Source organism: Tiliqua scincoides, chromosome 3, assembly GCF_035046505.1.
Source record: "Tiliqua scincoides isolate rTilSci1 chromosome 3, rTilSci1.hap2, whole genome shotgun sequence".
NCBI classification, from domain to species: domain Eukaryota; kingdom Metazoa; phylum Chordata; class Lepidosauria; order Squamata; family Scincidae; genus Tiliqua; species Tiliqua scincoides.
Window position 1 is genome coordinate 208,832,886 of NC_089823.1, and position 16,417 is coordinate 208,849,302.

General features: G+C 42.6%; 1 pseudogene; it reads left to right on the plus strand.

Moving 5' to 3' along the window:
• The first annotated feature begins 12,800 nt into the window (after window positions 1-12,800).
• LOC136647053 (5S ribosomal RNA) lies at window positions 12,801-12,919 on the plus strand (annotated as a pseudogene).
• Window positions 12,920-16,417: the final 3,498 nt, after the last annotated feature.

Here is a 16,417-nt window from a genome sequence, read left to right on the forward strand (position 1 = left end):
GCAGCATAGAATTGTGAAATATAACCTCACGGCTTCATACATTACAGCTTTGAACATGCTGGCTAAACTGAAGTCCCAGAAGAATGTCTTGCCTTTTATTTACATTCAGGGATTATCTTATAAAAATACACATACACATTCATCTTAATTTGTATATCTGTAACCCAAACAGATACCTTTGATGAACAATCACTTATGCATATCAAACTAGCCTGTGTATCCGTACTCCAACTTTTCATGGCAAGCCTTCCAAGTGGGTAGAGCTTTCCCAAGGCTAACTGAAAACTTAATCTTATGGTTCAGCATTCTGTCTCCAGAGCACACTGCATCAGATTTTAAGGTTCTTCTGCTATTTTGGTTCCAGACTAAAACTCAGACTAGGCACTTGTACAGCAGTTGGCTTTGGCTGGTGTTTTATTGCCTCACCTCTCTTGGAACCACTAGGCCAAGCAGTGCCCTGGAATTGGTGCTGTGATGAGGACAAGTGAGAGGATATGGATTTCCTGTGCAACAAGATAGAACCAATTCCTGAAAAGGATCATGCTTCAGCAGCAGTAGGTGTTTCATTATGTGACCAGACAGATTAATGGATGAGAGATGAGACAGAGACAGATGGACTCATTGTATCATTTAGGGGACCTCATATAAATCAAAGAAAGGAAAAAAGGCGATAGGCACTATTGATCCTTGGTCCAATCACTTTTGGGAAGGAAGTTCATAATAATTAGAGAGTTTAAAAGCGGTTTCCCCTGTAATCACTGAGTTGGCCCTATCTAGAACTAGGCTCCCTGTATTTCCTTAGCAAGCAGAATGAGAATTTAATCACACGCACACCCCATTCAGATTAAGAATAAGAACCATAACACTGAAAGCTGTCTGTTTCCAACTATTATGCTTTTTTCCTTCCAGATGTACACCTGCATATACACCTGAAATTTCATTCATTCATTCATTCATTCATTCATTATGGGCGGGGCCCAAAGAACCAGCAGGAGGCACTTCTGAACACCAACAGAGGTGTATCTTGCACTTCTACAAATTATGATTCAGCAGCAGCTCCTAAGCCCCATTGTGGCACCTTTCCAGAGTGTCTGATCTCTTGGCTAAAATATGCAACTTGTCCCTCAAAACGGCCACAGTGCCAGAGGATTGGAGGATAGCAAATGTCACTTTGATCTTTAAAAAGGGAAAGAGGGGGGACCCGGGAAACTATAGGCCAGTCAGCTTAACATCTAGATGTTAGATAAGATGGGTGGAATGCCTCATCAAGGCATTAAGATGATAAGATGGTGGAATGCCTCATCAAAGATAGAATCTCAAAACACAGACAAGCAAGCCTTGCTGAGGGAGAGTCAGCATGGCTTCTGTAAGGGTAAGTCTTGCCTCACAAACCTTTTAGAATTCTTTGAAATGGTCAACAGGCATGTGGATGCGGGAGAACCTGTGGACATTATATATCAGGACTTTCAGAAGGTGTTCAACAAGGTCCCTCACCAAAGGCGAATGAAAAAACTCCACAGTCAGGGAATTAGAGGGCAGGTCCTCTCCTGGATTGAGACCTGGTTGAAGGCCAGGAAACAGAGAGTGGGTGTCAGTGGGCAATTTTCACAATGGAGAGAGGTGAAAAGTGGTGTGCCCCAAGGATCTGTCCTGGGAACGGTGCTCTTCAACCTCTTCATAAATGACCTGGAGACAGGGTTGAGCAGTGAGGAGGCTAAGTCTGCAGACGACACCAAACTTTTCCGAGTGGTGAAGACCAGAAGTGATTGTGAGGAGCTCCAGAAGGATCTCCCCAAACAGGCAGATGTGTTTCAATGTAAGTAAGTGTAAAGTCATGCACACTGGGGCAAAAAATCACATATAGGCTCATGGGTTCTGAGCTGTCAGTGACAGTTCAGGAGAGAGATCTTGGGGTGGTGGTGAACAGGTCGATGAAAGTGTCAACCCAATGTGCAGCGGCAGTAAAGAAGGCCAATTCTATGCTGGGGATCATTAGAAAAGGTATTGAGAACAAAACAGCTAATATTATAATGCCGTTCTACAAATCTATGGTAAGGCCACACCTGGAGTACTATGTCCAGTTCTGGTCGCCACATCTCAAAAAGTATATAGTGGACATGGAAAAGGTGCAAAAGAGAGCAACTAAGATGATTACGGGGCTTGGGCACCTTCCTTATGAGGAAAGGGTATGGCGTTTGGGCCTCTTCAGCCTAGAAAAGAGGCGCCTGAGGGGGGACATGATTGAGACATATAAAATTATGCACGGGAAGGACAGAGTGGATAGAGAGATGCTCTTTACACTCTCACATAACACCAGAATCAGGGGACAACCACTAAAATTGAGTGTTGGGAGAGTTAGAACAGACAAAAGAAAATATTTCCTTACTCAGCGTGTGGTTGGTCTGTGGAACTCCTTGCCACAGGATGTGGTGACGGCATCTGGCCTGGATGCCTTTAAAAGGGGATTGGACAAGTTTCTGGAGGAAAAATCCATTACGGGTTACAAGCCATGATGTGTATGCGCAACCTCCTGATTTTAGAAATGGGCTATGTCAGATGCAGGGGAGGGCATCAGGATGCAGGTCCCTTGTTATCAGGTGTGCTCCCTGGGGCATTTGGTGGGGCCGCTGTGAGATACAGGAAGTTGGAGTAGATGGGCCTATGGCCTGATCCAGTGGGGCTGTTCTTATGTTCTTATGTCTCTTGACTTGCAAGAAGAGTTTTTCAGGGAGTAGTAAAGACTGCAACAGGACAGCAAAGGCAGGAAAGCTTCACATCATGGCTAGAACTCGTCCTGTGTCTCCTGATCTCATGTAATATTTCTAGACAACCTTTCAACAAATAAGGTATTCAACAAAAGTATTCAGATGACAATTTTCAAAAAAAAAAATCAAAAACAGAAAAGTAAAATCAGTGCAATTAAAAGCAGTATAAAAACCATTTTAAACAACAAAGATTGTCACAGTAAACAAAAAGACCAGTAAAAGATCTCCACTAATTCCCAAATGCCTGGCAGACTAAAAAAATGTCTCCAGCTGCCTCCAAAATGAGACTAGGAAAGAATACTAATGGATGTCCCAGAAGAATACACTACAGTGCCAGCACTTAAAGGTGCAGCTGGTACTCAGAATAATCATAGAGCCCAGTTTAAAGAGATTTATAAGATACTTTATAGAAAATGCCACTGCAAATGTCACAGGAGAGAGATAATCTGGATTAAGACAATGGCAGGACAGAACTGTAAACTTTTGCCCTTGCCATGGCCCCGAGTTGGATTGGGGAGCCCATCAGCGGTACTGTATTTGCTCAGGGCAAAAACAGGCTGCAGGGGCCTCCAATCTGGTTTAAGATCCCAAAACAGGTATTTTCATTTTTTTTTTTTAATCAAGCAGACAGGGAAAAACAACAACAATAATATAATGTTTAGATTGGCCCTCAGTGCTTACTAGGTGACCTCAGAAGATTCACACTCAACCTAACATACCTCACCAGGTTGTTGTGGGGATAAATGGGGGGAGAAAAACCAATGCCCAGAATCCTGAGCTCCAATAGAAGAAGGCTGGGATAAACCTGCAGTTCAGAGACGTGAATAGAATCCCAATGTAAGACTCAAGTCTTTCCAGTATGCTGGGAACAGTGTGATGCCTGCAGCCCATTGGTTCAAACTGTGAGTCACTGGGAGATGGATTGCATTCTGTGTCATTGGACTAGCCTCCTATATGATAAAAATCAATTCCGTGTTGCTGTAAAGAAACTGCAGGCATTCTGGGAGAAAATAAATCTTTTTTTTACCTTTCAAGAGTGAGAAAAAAAGCCCTTATAAAAATGAGTGTCATGCCTCATTTATTTTTATTTCAAGCTGTACAGCTCTTACGGGCTTCTCCTGTTTGTGAAAGTAAATAAAATATTCATTAAGTGTTTATGTGGCTGTGAGGCCAACAGAAAAGCAGGGAGAAATTTCTCATAGAGTGAACAAGGCTAAATTGGTTTCAAAGCATACCTGTGATGGGGATAACGGTCTTCCCCAGTTGTGTAGCTAGATGGGGCACAAAGCACTAAGTTTTGCAGAGAGCATCCCCTTCCCTTTGGAACCATTCCGGATGAATGTCTCCTTTTTGCCCCTCTCTTGCCCAGAACAGCTCCAGAGGGGAGGGGCTGCTTGTACGGTGCATGCAGGCTCCTGCAAAACTTAGCGCTTTGCATCCCCTTTTGCTACACCACTGGTCTTCCTGTACTGAAGTCAGGAGGGAAGAGATCTCTGGTAAAGTTTTGGATCCTATATTTTGCTGTATGTGAGTGATAGCTATCTCATCAGTATGTAAAACCTTTTGCAACTAGACACATTAAAATAAGGCAGTAACTTCAAGTGAAATATTGCATTTAGAAATCTATTGGCCAGCCACATTCTAAATAGGACTAGCCTTCCCTTTATGACAGCAGAACACAGTTCTGCTGTCGTACACTGTCACACAGGAGCACGCATGGTGCACCACTCATGGCTATTTTGGGTCCACCGCTGCAGATGGCAGCGGTGTCCAAGGCCTGCTGATGCTATTGGCTACCTCTGGCAGCAAAGGTAAACCAGTGGCTGGGATGAGGAGTGGCGGGAGTGGACAGAACGGGGTGGGGAGTGAGAGATATGGAAGAGTGTCTGGGTGGAGAGGCGGATGGATGGGGTGTAAAATGCAAGAGGGAGTGGGTGGATTTCAGTAGCACAAGCATGTGCTATCTCCTAACCTCATTCCGTCTCCCCTTCCCTTTCCCTTATTCTCCTTGGACTTGCGTCAACTATTTTGTTGTCACAGATCCAAGGAGACCCATTGGGGCAGCAAAAGTTTGCCCCAGGATAAAGGAACAAAAGTTCACTGATCTCAAGGAGGCTCTGGACTGCCCCCACCCTGCAGGATACAGTGCACACTCTATTGGCAAAGCTGCATCGGCGGGGGGGGGGGTATTTAGTTAGGATTGGGCTGTGAGTTTACTAAAAGGGGATCAAAAATAGTGAAAGTGCTTCTCTTTTATATAGTGCTTTTTCAGCGTTCAGAACAATACTTTATTGAGTGGTAATCTGTACAACTCCATAAAGTAGGTCAGTATTATCTTCATATTGCTGAAGAAGTGGCAAACGCTAAAAGGCAATAGACCATCTCAGGCATAATGTGTAATGGGAAATTATGGTTTCCCACTACGGGGGCTAGTCCTGGAGAGGTTTGGGTTTCTCCTCCCTTGCTTTGGTTCCAGCAGGAATAATCATGTTTCAGTCCAGTTTTCTTTAAACCACAGTTCTGTGGCTTGTGCAAAACTGGGAACTGTGGTTTAACTCAGGCTTCCAAACCACAATGTAACCACAGCGGTTACCATTTAACGTACCATAAGGTTCATGAGCCTGCTTGCTCGCTTAGTTTACTCAAAAAAGTGCTGTTTTCCTCATTTCAGAGTATTATGGATAGGTTTCTTCAAATAAAGGCGTAACCAACATATTCTGAGAATCCTTATTAAAGTCTAGCACTGAGGGCAATGATAATATAAGAGTGATATATATTATCTTATATTATATAAGATAATATAAGAATATAATATAACAACAGTCTTTTTTTTTCCTTTTTTTAAATGGCTCAGTGGTTAGTGGTCGAGGTTGCAATTACATTAAAAAGGCAGAAAGATTGACTGCTTGATCTATATCTTGATGTTCCTCCAATCATTTTCATTACAAAATCACATTCAACAATGGATATAAGGCTTAAATTCAGAATGAAGACATCTCATCCAGTTGGTTACACTCTTTAGGCCCAAATCTTAACCATCTTTCCAGCACTGACATAGCTGCGCCAATTGGGCATGTGCTACATCCTACAGTTGGGGTGCGGGGTAGTCACGGAAGCCTCCTCAAGATAAGGGAATGTTTTTTTTTTCCCTTACCTAAGAGCTGCATTACCCTTAGGTCAGTGCTGGAAAGATGGTTAGGATCATGCCCTTAATGTATTTGCCAGGCCTGTCTAGAAATCATCCCAGATTGGTAAACCCATCACATGTACCACTGTGGGGAGCCAGCAGCTCACGGGAGACAATTGGTGGAAACCCCACTCCAGCTCTGGTTGCCAGAACTAGGAGACCATTTCAGTCATGGTTGCACACAGTGGACTGCCTACATGTTTTAAGATGTATTCTTGAACAAGGAAGCAACAGTAGCTTGAGTCCTGCTGCCATTCACTGCAGTTCAACATCAAGAATACAGAAGAGATATTTACAAAAAGAGTTCCTTTACAGCAGCAATTCTTGACTAGGGGTATCAATCTTTGGGTGATGGAAACCAAATTATGGGATTATGGGATTCAATCTCTGAACAATTTAAAAATATTGTTGTTAGATTAGATCAGTGGTTCTCAAACTTTTACAACTGGATTCCACTTTTTTGACTGAGAATCTGTCAGGACTCACTGGAAGTGATGTCATAACCGGATTGAGGGCACAAGCCTAACCAGGTCTACTCAGAAGTAAGTTCTATTTTGTTCAATGGGGCTTACTCTCAGGAAAGTGTGGTTAGGATTGCAGATTGAAGCAGCTAACCACTTCCATTTGCCAGTACTGACATCTTTTGAAGTCATACTGGTATCTACAAGGACTGGTGATGATGGTGATTTCAACAGTCTTGTGAAGGGCATATGGGGACACATTGGGCAAACCACTGGATGGGTCTGTAACTGTACAAAGGTTAATAACCCTTGCTCTAGAGTATGTTCTCGCTCTTCTCCATTTGTCCTCATTTGAACTGAGTATTTTATTTCAACTGTAAGACAATGCATTTCTTATTGGGATGCTGTTCGTATTGGACCATATACAGAGAACATAAGGAGAAACATTTTTGATCTTAAAAATCTTTCCTTCAAGCAACATGATAGCATCTCCTGGAATTAGGAGATCTTTCTCAAACAGATCTTTCTGTTTGGGCTAGGTTTGTCCCTGGCCATTTTACATTAATTTGATGAGTTCATATTAATGTATGGGCATTTCAGAAAGAAGTGTTAATCTTTTTGTTTTAAGAATATTGCAACTCACCTTGAACCATAACAGCAGGATGAGATGTAAATTTAAATGCAAACAGTTGACATCAAAGCTAGACTTCCCAGCAAACTTATCTTTGCAGATGGTGAAGCTGCTTAGAATTACAAATCCAAAGAGCTCGTGCTTCAGGCATGTGCACTTCACTTCCCACTCTGAATCTTGAATCTTGGTTCTATATCCCAAGGCAACAATGTTCTGAGGTTATTGCTGTATAACACTTCACATCTGGAAAGCCATCTGGTCAAAGTGGCTAAGTGCCACTTTACCCGGCTAGTGCCAAGGGTGTGGGGAGACATGTTTTTTCACTTAGATTTGAACAACCCTTTGGTTAAAATTAACTGTCCTAGAAAATAGTTCTGCAATGAATTAAATCAGTGGATTCTCAAAGGGCATTCCAGGAAAACCGGGGTTCCCTTAATGGGGATGGATGCTTTCAATGAGAAGATCAGTAACAGCGCTGATTAGTAAAGGAGAAACATGTAAGTAGAATCCAAGGAAAGACTGGGGAGATGGATGGGGGTAGATCTTTTGTGATCTACAAAAGCCTAAAATGCTTGGGCCCTGCTTATTCTGGAGGATGTAATCTTGCATAGATCACAGTCAAGTGCAGCTCTTGATACTACTGTATACAGATATTCATAGCCTAATCCTATTTTAACTCCTACCATCACCAGTGCAGCTGCACCACCTGCATCAGAGGAGGGAGCAGTCTCAGAAGTCTCCTTTGGGTAAGGGAACATTTGTAAGAGAACATTTGTTCCCTTGCCCAGGGATAGGCCTCCGATTCTGTGATGGGTCTACTCGAACCTGTGCCAGTGATTTTGCGGGTGCAAGTCCGAGTGGATCCGAGAAAGCAGATGAGATGCAGGAAGCTGGACTACATGGGCCTTTGCCTGATCCAGCGGGGCTTTTCTTATGTCCTACAGCAAAATATTACATCTCCTTAGTCCTAATACCAAACGTCTGGAGAGATTGCCTGCCCCCCCACACACACACTAAGGGTGGCGTGACCTGGGACGCTGGCTGCCACCACTACCTCTGTTGTTGTGTTCTGGAGGGATAAAAAAACCTCCTTACTGTACTCCTGCAACAGTTTTCACAAACCCAGAAGTACAGGACTTCCTGTTTTATTTAAAGAGACAGTGCGAGGGAAGGGCTACGATGCTACTGAGAGTGTGTAATTAACAGATCATTACAAGCTGTTACTGCTACAGTGAAAATTATCCAGCACCAGACTGAGACAAAGAAACCAATACTTGACATTATGATTAGACACTGAAGAGAATGAGCAGAGAGTAAAGCAGACTGAGTTTAAAGGGGGGGAGGCCTAAGGAGGTATAAACAAGTGCTTACAGTGTGTTCTGAAATATTTTTCAGTGTAACAAAGAAATGTGAGCTCTTAAGTAAGTCATTTCTTGTTTGGTGTCATTGGACATCATCATAAGAACATAAGAACAGCCCCACTGGATCAGGCCATAGGCCCATCTAGTACAGCTTCCTGTATCTCACAGCGGCCCACCAAATGCCCCAGGGAGCACACCTGACAACAAGAGACCTGCATCCTGGTGCCCTCCCTTGCATTGGTATTCTGACATAGCACATTTCTAAAATCAGGAGGTTGCACATACACATCATGGCTTGTAACCCGTAATGGATTTTTCCTCCAGAAACTTGTCCAATCCCCTTTTAAAGGCATCCCGGCCAGATGCCATCACCACATCCTGTGGCAAGGAGTTCCACAAACCAACTACATCATCATGAATACAGAGAGCTTCAGGAAGCTACCAGTTCCGATTCTGTGCATTTGCTAAAAACCACAGCAATGCTCGAATTCCAATAAGTCTTTTACAGGACAAATTTCTAAGGTCATAAATAATCACTGAATCCTTGCTAACTAATAAAGGTTTATTATGCCTTGGCAGTACCAGTGGTGTGTCACACTACGATCCATCGCACAGCTTGACAAAAATGAAGTGGCTTTTTATCTTCCTGCTCCTAAACATTAGCAGAGATATCCATTCCGTTTTTCTGCCTAGGAGCTTTATTACCAGCCCAGATGACATATTCTTTTCACCAATAGCTGACGCCCGCTGTGCTTTTCAGACCAGGAAGATATTTTCAAAGCAGAAACCTGTAAAGCCCTTACATAGTGCACATTGCCTGGATCTTGCTGAAGATGACTGCCCTAGATCAGGGGTCTCCAAACCCCGGCCCAGGGGCCAGATGCGGCCCACAGCCAGCCTCTTGTCCCCTGAAAGCCTGTGGCCCACTTGACTGAACATGACCAGAGCTGTGCTCTGTTTGCATCTGGAGGGTGTACTGAAGGCCGGAGAGGCTGAGTGAATGAGCCCATTCATTTATTCATCTAAGTTCCATCTCTAATTTATTTACATATTTAAATTTTATATTTAAATTTTCTTCCAGCCCTCAGCACTGCGCCAGATATTTCATGCAGCCCTCTGGCCAAAAAGTTTGGAGACCCCTGCCCTAGAAGGAGTAATTTTTCAGAGACACTGCATCTTTCCTAAGTCACAGACCAATTACCTGAAAGTACACACTTTTATACTGGTAGCCAAATGATACGGATCTGTGGCACTGAAAACACATACAACGTACTCCTCTGCTTTTGGCTTACAAGCTGATCAGTGCATTTCACTTAAGGCTGGAGACAGATTGGACTAACCACCTGTTTTATATTTTTAAAGGAAGAGTAGCCGTTGCTGTTATCATCCCAGCATGCATTCCTGCAACCCAAGATCTGGTGCCAGATGCAAGGGAGGGCACCAGGATGAGGTCTCTTGTTATCTGGTGTGCTCCCTGGGGCATTTGGTGGGCCGCTGTGAGATACAGGAAGCTGGACTAGATGGGCCTATGGCCTGATCCAGTGGGGCTGTTCTTATGTTCTTATCTTTTGCACCAGGCAAGATGTACCCAGATTAACAGCTCAAGCCTACACATGAAGTATGTTGTTTGGGAAACATGTAAAAGTGTTCTTCTTTAAATCAAATCACTAAGAATAACTGCTTATTGTTGCTGTTTAAAATCATGGGCTCCAATTTACAGATAACTGGTTTTGCTTGGGGGTTCGGAAAAGAAGTCCAGCTATGTTCTACTTTGATGCAGTCGGTCTATTCTCCATGATGCTATATATCATTTTAAGTCAGACTGATTTCCTGCATCCATCATAGTCATCCCCCTACAGCTAGCTAGAAAAAAAAACAATCCAGTGCACAGACCAAAAATTGAACCTTTTTTGTTTGTAATGGAAATCCAGAGTCCTGCAATAATTTGATACTATCTATTCCACCTCCACTCTTCTTGGTTCTGTCCATCCTTATACCAGGTGCTATGAGCAGAGCCAGGAAACTGCTATTTATCATGTACTTTGTGACATGCACGACTGCCTCACTTATCCACCTGGCACACAGTTATCTCCAATGAAGTTTGCCACAGTCTGCTGCACACAATTTCTCGCTGATGATTATGAAATGGAATCCAATCAAGACCAGTCCTATGCACTAGTCTCATACAATTTCTTTGTCTTTTTAATATCACACAGGAGCAGCTGTTCTCCCACACTGAGAATGTGCCCACTTTGTCTTCTCTTAACTGTTGAGGTAACAGAGTTGCCACCACTTGGAATTGGGAGAAATATATCTGCTTGGAATTTTATAGCATAGTAAATAAAGAATTGCCAGGTGTCCAGTATTGTCTCTATACACAAGAGTTGGTAATAAAGTGATAGTCTCCATCTTTAGCTAGCTTTAGATGCCTTGCCTTTAGCTAGCTACTTTATGTCTGACAACATGCCTTTATTCCAGGCATAACCCCTTACATTCTGTTCCCACCAGCTCTTTCCCCTCTAGCTGAACGAAAATATCTTTCCCAGTGCAGGAAATAAATACCAACCCGGCTACCTCTCTCCTCTTATTCTCCTTGTTCAACTAGCCCAACTGTGTATTGTTGCATGTGATGCATCCGAAATTGATCAATGACCTAGCCTCCCAAACACATTGTTAGGATCTTATTAGCAGTGATCTGAGTATGTTTATAATTGGCTTGCTGATAATTACGAAGAATAGACCTCTTTTACAGAGACAAAAGAATGAAAAAAATTAAACATCCCCTAAAGCAGTGGTTCTCAAACTTTTAGCACCAGGAGCTACTTTTTAGAATGAGAATCTGTCAGAAGTGATGTCATGACCGGAAATGACACCATCAAGCAGGAAAATTTCTAACAATCTTAGGCTGCAATCATACCCACACTTACCCAGGAGTAAGTCCCATTTACTATCACTGTTAAAAGCACATATATAGTAAGTAGCCTGTTAAAAGTACAGATGTGTAACATTTCCCCAAATGTCACATGCCATAGTAACATCATCTAATATATTAAAAATAAAATATTGAAATGAATGGGGACCCACCTGAAATTGGCTCACCTAGTGGGTCCCAACCCATCCGTTGGCAACCTTCAGTCTCGAAAGACTATGGTAAGAAACACTGCCTTAAAGGGTTTGAACAGAGTTTCTATACACCCTTTTATCTGATGGTACAAATTAGGATGTCACGTAAAGACTGAAGCAGCACAAGTCTGTACGTTTACTCAGAAGTAAACTCAGAAGTCTATACATATTTATTATGCACTGTGTTCAATGGGCTTACTCCCAGTTAAGTGTGTATAGGATTGCAGCCCAGATCAGACAATTGTTTGAAAACAGGTCATCAAAATAGCCAACACATGGGGGAGATGAAGAAAGGCTACATAAAAGTTTCAAAATTATGGGAAGTAAAAACCAAGAATTTGCAAATAAAAGTAGGTTAAATAGTTATATAAGAATTATATGGGGGACAAGAAGGCTTCAGAATGTATCCCTTTTTAAAATATTAAATAGAACATACTAATGCATTAGCTTTGCACTTATCAACAAAGAGGACAGCTGATGAAATTACAATTTATGCACTTGTGTACCAAAACCCTGAAACATCAAAGGCATTCTGTTAATGAAGACATTAAAGCTCATGATGGCATTCAAAGTAAACCGTAGTAATTGTAATTAGCAAGCAGAAATAAATGAAGGACAGTTTTTCCAATGCTTTCTTCTTGAATGTTAGCACTCCATGCATAAGATACAAGAAACTACAGCCTCCCACAACAATTTCATGTGGTTTTCTGGATGTGAAATGCATGGGCCCCTGCGGTGCTCTGGGAAGAAGCACTATGCACAGACCATGAATCCCACCTATGCCACCAGTCAACTTTAGACCAATTTTGGGCCCCACTCCTAAGGATCCCCTACTCTAGACCAGTGGATCATGGCACTTCTCTGAGAGATCACCTCCAGGCAGTAGCACACCAAGTTGGTGGTAGAACTCTCAGTGTGGACTGAGCAAGCACTTGCAAAGCACACTGGTTCCACCCAGTCCCAGAACCAGGGCAGGCCTTAGGGCAATTTGACCAACTTGGCTGAATCAGACCCTGTGCTTGTTAGGGCCCCATGCTGAGGCAGCAAGTGGAGCACCCACCGCCGCAGCTGGCACCTTGTTCTGTAATTTATGCTCTGGAATGGAATCTTCCCCGTTGATGTGTCATTAGGAGAGAGCAGCAAGCAGAATGTTGCTGCTGGATGCCGTCTGCCCACCCTTGGTCCCAACTGGCTTTAAATCATCCTCCTTGAAGCAGCCACCTACTACCAGGTGCCACAACAATTTGCCCAGGACGTCATCAGCCTTGGGTTTGCCACTGCTGCTCTACCCTGCACATGCCCGATCTTGTCTGATCTTGGAAGCTAAGCAGGGTCAGGCCTGGTTAGTACTTGGATGGGAGACCACCTGGGAATACCGGGTGCTGTAGGTTTATACCATAGTCTTTTGAGACTGAAGGTTGCCAACCATGTATGTCTTTTTGGTGACTAGGTGGGAGCCCTGCAAAAATGTTTTGCCTTGGGCCTTGCAGTTCCTAAGGCCGACCGTGCCTGTGACCTTAGGGACATTTTGAAGCACAAAATGGATAGACAAAATGATGGATAGCCGCCTTGGGTGCCCTTCGGGGAGAAAGGCGGAATACAAATCCAATAAATAAATTTGCTGCTACCAGAAAGGAGTAGCAAAGTTTTGCTCCCAAACTGGGTAAAACCAGCATTCCCTTTTTCACACCACCTCCAAACTGGGTATGCACCCAAAACCAACGTTCCCTCAGCACAGACCCAGTGTACAGTGGAGCAATTCCAGGAAGCCATCTCCTACTCCTACTCTTTAGCCCTTGCACTGGATAGCATTAACCCTGAACAGCCACCAGAGGCAAGGGGAGGTAGCTCTTTGCTGGGGGCGGGGAGGGGATTGACACATTTTGTAAAAACAATGAGTTTATTTCTAAGAAGGCAAAAAATAAGAAGGGGACTGGAAGAAGGACAAATGGACATAAACTGGCATTTGAAATCAGACGAAACAGGTCCCAGAATTAGAGGCAAAATGGAAATAAATTCTGACACAATTTTCTAATGGTTTTCTTGTTGTTCCAGTACAGTCAGTGGCATAGCTAATGATCATGTGGCCTGGTGCCAAGCTCAAAATGATGCTCTGGAAGTGATGATACAACCAAAAGTGACGTCACGCATAGGTTTTTCAAAAAGTGAAAATTAGGGGAAAACCTATCTCTTTCCCCAGCAGCTTGCCACCCACTTGCTCTGCTGCCCCCCCCTCGCCAGTGGCATAGCTAAGGCATCTATCTGCTAACTAGGGTCAGAGAAGATTTTGTAGACACCTTCCCACAACAAAATCAAATTTAATTAATAAGGAAAGAAATAAAAAATGTGTCCCTTATTGGTTAGAGACACTGTGCTGGGGTGAAGGGGGACGGCTATTCTCCCCCTGCTAAATATAAGAGAAGCACTACTTGAAAAAGCAAGGATAACTCTATTATGATACATGGAAATGAGAGCTGACTCATATTAACACCTTATTGGTTCCATGCTGTATCAGAACAACATCTCATTGGCTCTCAGAACAATCAGTCTCATAGGTCAGTTTTGAGTTAAAGAAATCCACTTTTTGTTCCATAAGGCAGTTGTGTTTTCATTTTCTGGTTCATTGGCCATAACGTTTGATAGAATACAGATAGTCCAGTGCAGTTTGTTTCATTGCACTCTGCATTAAATTACCTTCCAATGATATATAACATGATGTTATATTTATATTTATTATTTATTTATTAGTAGAGTTTATATCCCGCCTTTCCACTCCAGAAAGGAGCACTCAAGGCAGCTCAAGGTGGTATTTGTACGTACAAAGGATTTCACAATTTTGGGCAGGAGTATCAGGTTCAGCTTGCTACCCCCAAAACTTGTTGTCCAGTGCAGTTACTATCCCCTGCACTCCTTAGCTACACCACTAAGAACTGTACAGTACTTACTTTGCTTCAGTTTCCTCATTCACCTCCAAGGGGAGCCAGAGGGGCAATCAGTACTGACAGGTTTGCTCTCTCCAAGCTGGAATGAAAATGCACCCAAATTAAAACTAACCTGCTTAAATAGACAGTCTCCCTAGCTCCAGATGATAGTGATTGGATTGATTTATCCAAGTGTGGCAACCCACACACAGTACCTAAGACAGGGCTATGTGAATGGTCTTGACCAATCAGTTGTCTGTTAGCGAAATCAGCAGGATGCTGGCCATTTCCTGTCTGACCCCTTTGTTTCACCTGGCCAGGTGTCTTAGCAAAGTTGTTCCTGTAGACATGCAGAGTATAGGGGTTAGAATGGACATGCTGCTCAACCCGATTCATGCAAGCCAGTACCAAGTTACATACAGGACTTTTTATTAGGGTGAAGTTTCCACATTCACCACAAACCCCCATTTAGATAGTTTATTGGACTATGGTTTATTGAATCAGCAATATGATGCATCTTTATTCAGAAGTTTCACTGTGTACAGTTGGGATTTTCCAATTTGCAAGTTTATTTAACATTAACTGAACAATCAATCATTTAAATGTTCAATTTTTTTTCATCTATTGATTGAGAAACCACCTTGGAAATATTTGATCCTCTTTGAGTACTGATTCTCAGTTCTCAAGCATATTTGACATGTACACCTCTGCCCTTAAATTTATTGACTGAACATAGCTGCCACTGAAGGATCTGTGAGAGATTCTTTATTGGGTTCAAAACAGGGACATGAATATTCTTGGAAACTAGATATATGTTGATTATTTTAGCAAATGCCAGGTTCATAAACAATTTACTCCTTATGCTGTTGCTTGCAAATAAGGCTCTCTGGCTCTCAAGTGCTAAAAGCAGAGTCATATCAATTAACATTCTTCATAAATTCATACATTACTCATTTGACCTGGGTTGAATCTCAAACATAAATTAGGGTTATATGTGCTAAAAGTCACACAGTACCATTTTCCACATCAGCTTCCTCATGCTGCAGGCTAGATTTAATAAAATGTTTTAATCATGAACCATCTAGCAAGGAACAGGAAAGATCAGTGGAAACAATCTGAGAGGGGAGGGGAGTACATTTGTCATCCTTTGAACTATGGGGCTATTGAGAATAGCTGCAAACGGGGAATGCAGATGATATTCTATATATGCTAAATGTAGGATGTGCAGCCAGATTCATATTACTAAGTTAGACAGTAGAGCAACAGATCAAATCTGGTTTTATCATTAAGACCAAAAAAAGTAATAAAAAGTCATAACTTCATTATGCACACCAAAATCCAAAAGAAGCAAAAGGCATTTATTGAACTAAACACACATTTTAGAACACCACATTGTTTTATTACCTATATTTTTGTATTTTTTGAGCACGTCTAGGTTTTGCAACTGCTGCCACCATCAAACACAATTTTTTTTACTTACCTATGTCTTGTGGTGGCGGCAGCAGCAGCAAAACTCAGACGTGCTGTACTAACAGTACCTATGGGTCCCTGGTCAGGTTGCTACCCTCCTTAAGGGGTTAGTGTCCCAAAAGTAAATGTGCATGCCTGCCCTGGGGGTTACAACCCCCAGGTTGAGAAACACTGCTCTAGAACAGGGGTGTCCAAAGTTTTTGGCAGGAGGGCCACATTGTCTCTCTGACACTGTGTCGGGGGCTGGGGAAAAAAAGAATTAATTTACATTTCAAATTTGAATAAATGTACATACGTTTACATAAATGAATATATTAAAGATGAACTTATATGAATGAATGAAGTTCTTGCAATAGCTCAAGGCCTATAAAAGGCCTTGCACAAAGCAAGGCTGGCCTTTCCTTTTCTGCCACTACTGCATCACAGATGTGAAACAGCAAGCAGTGGATGGAGCCCTCATCCCACAGCTCACCGAGAGGTCAAACAGTTGCCCTCACA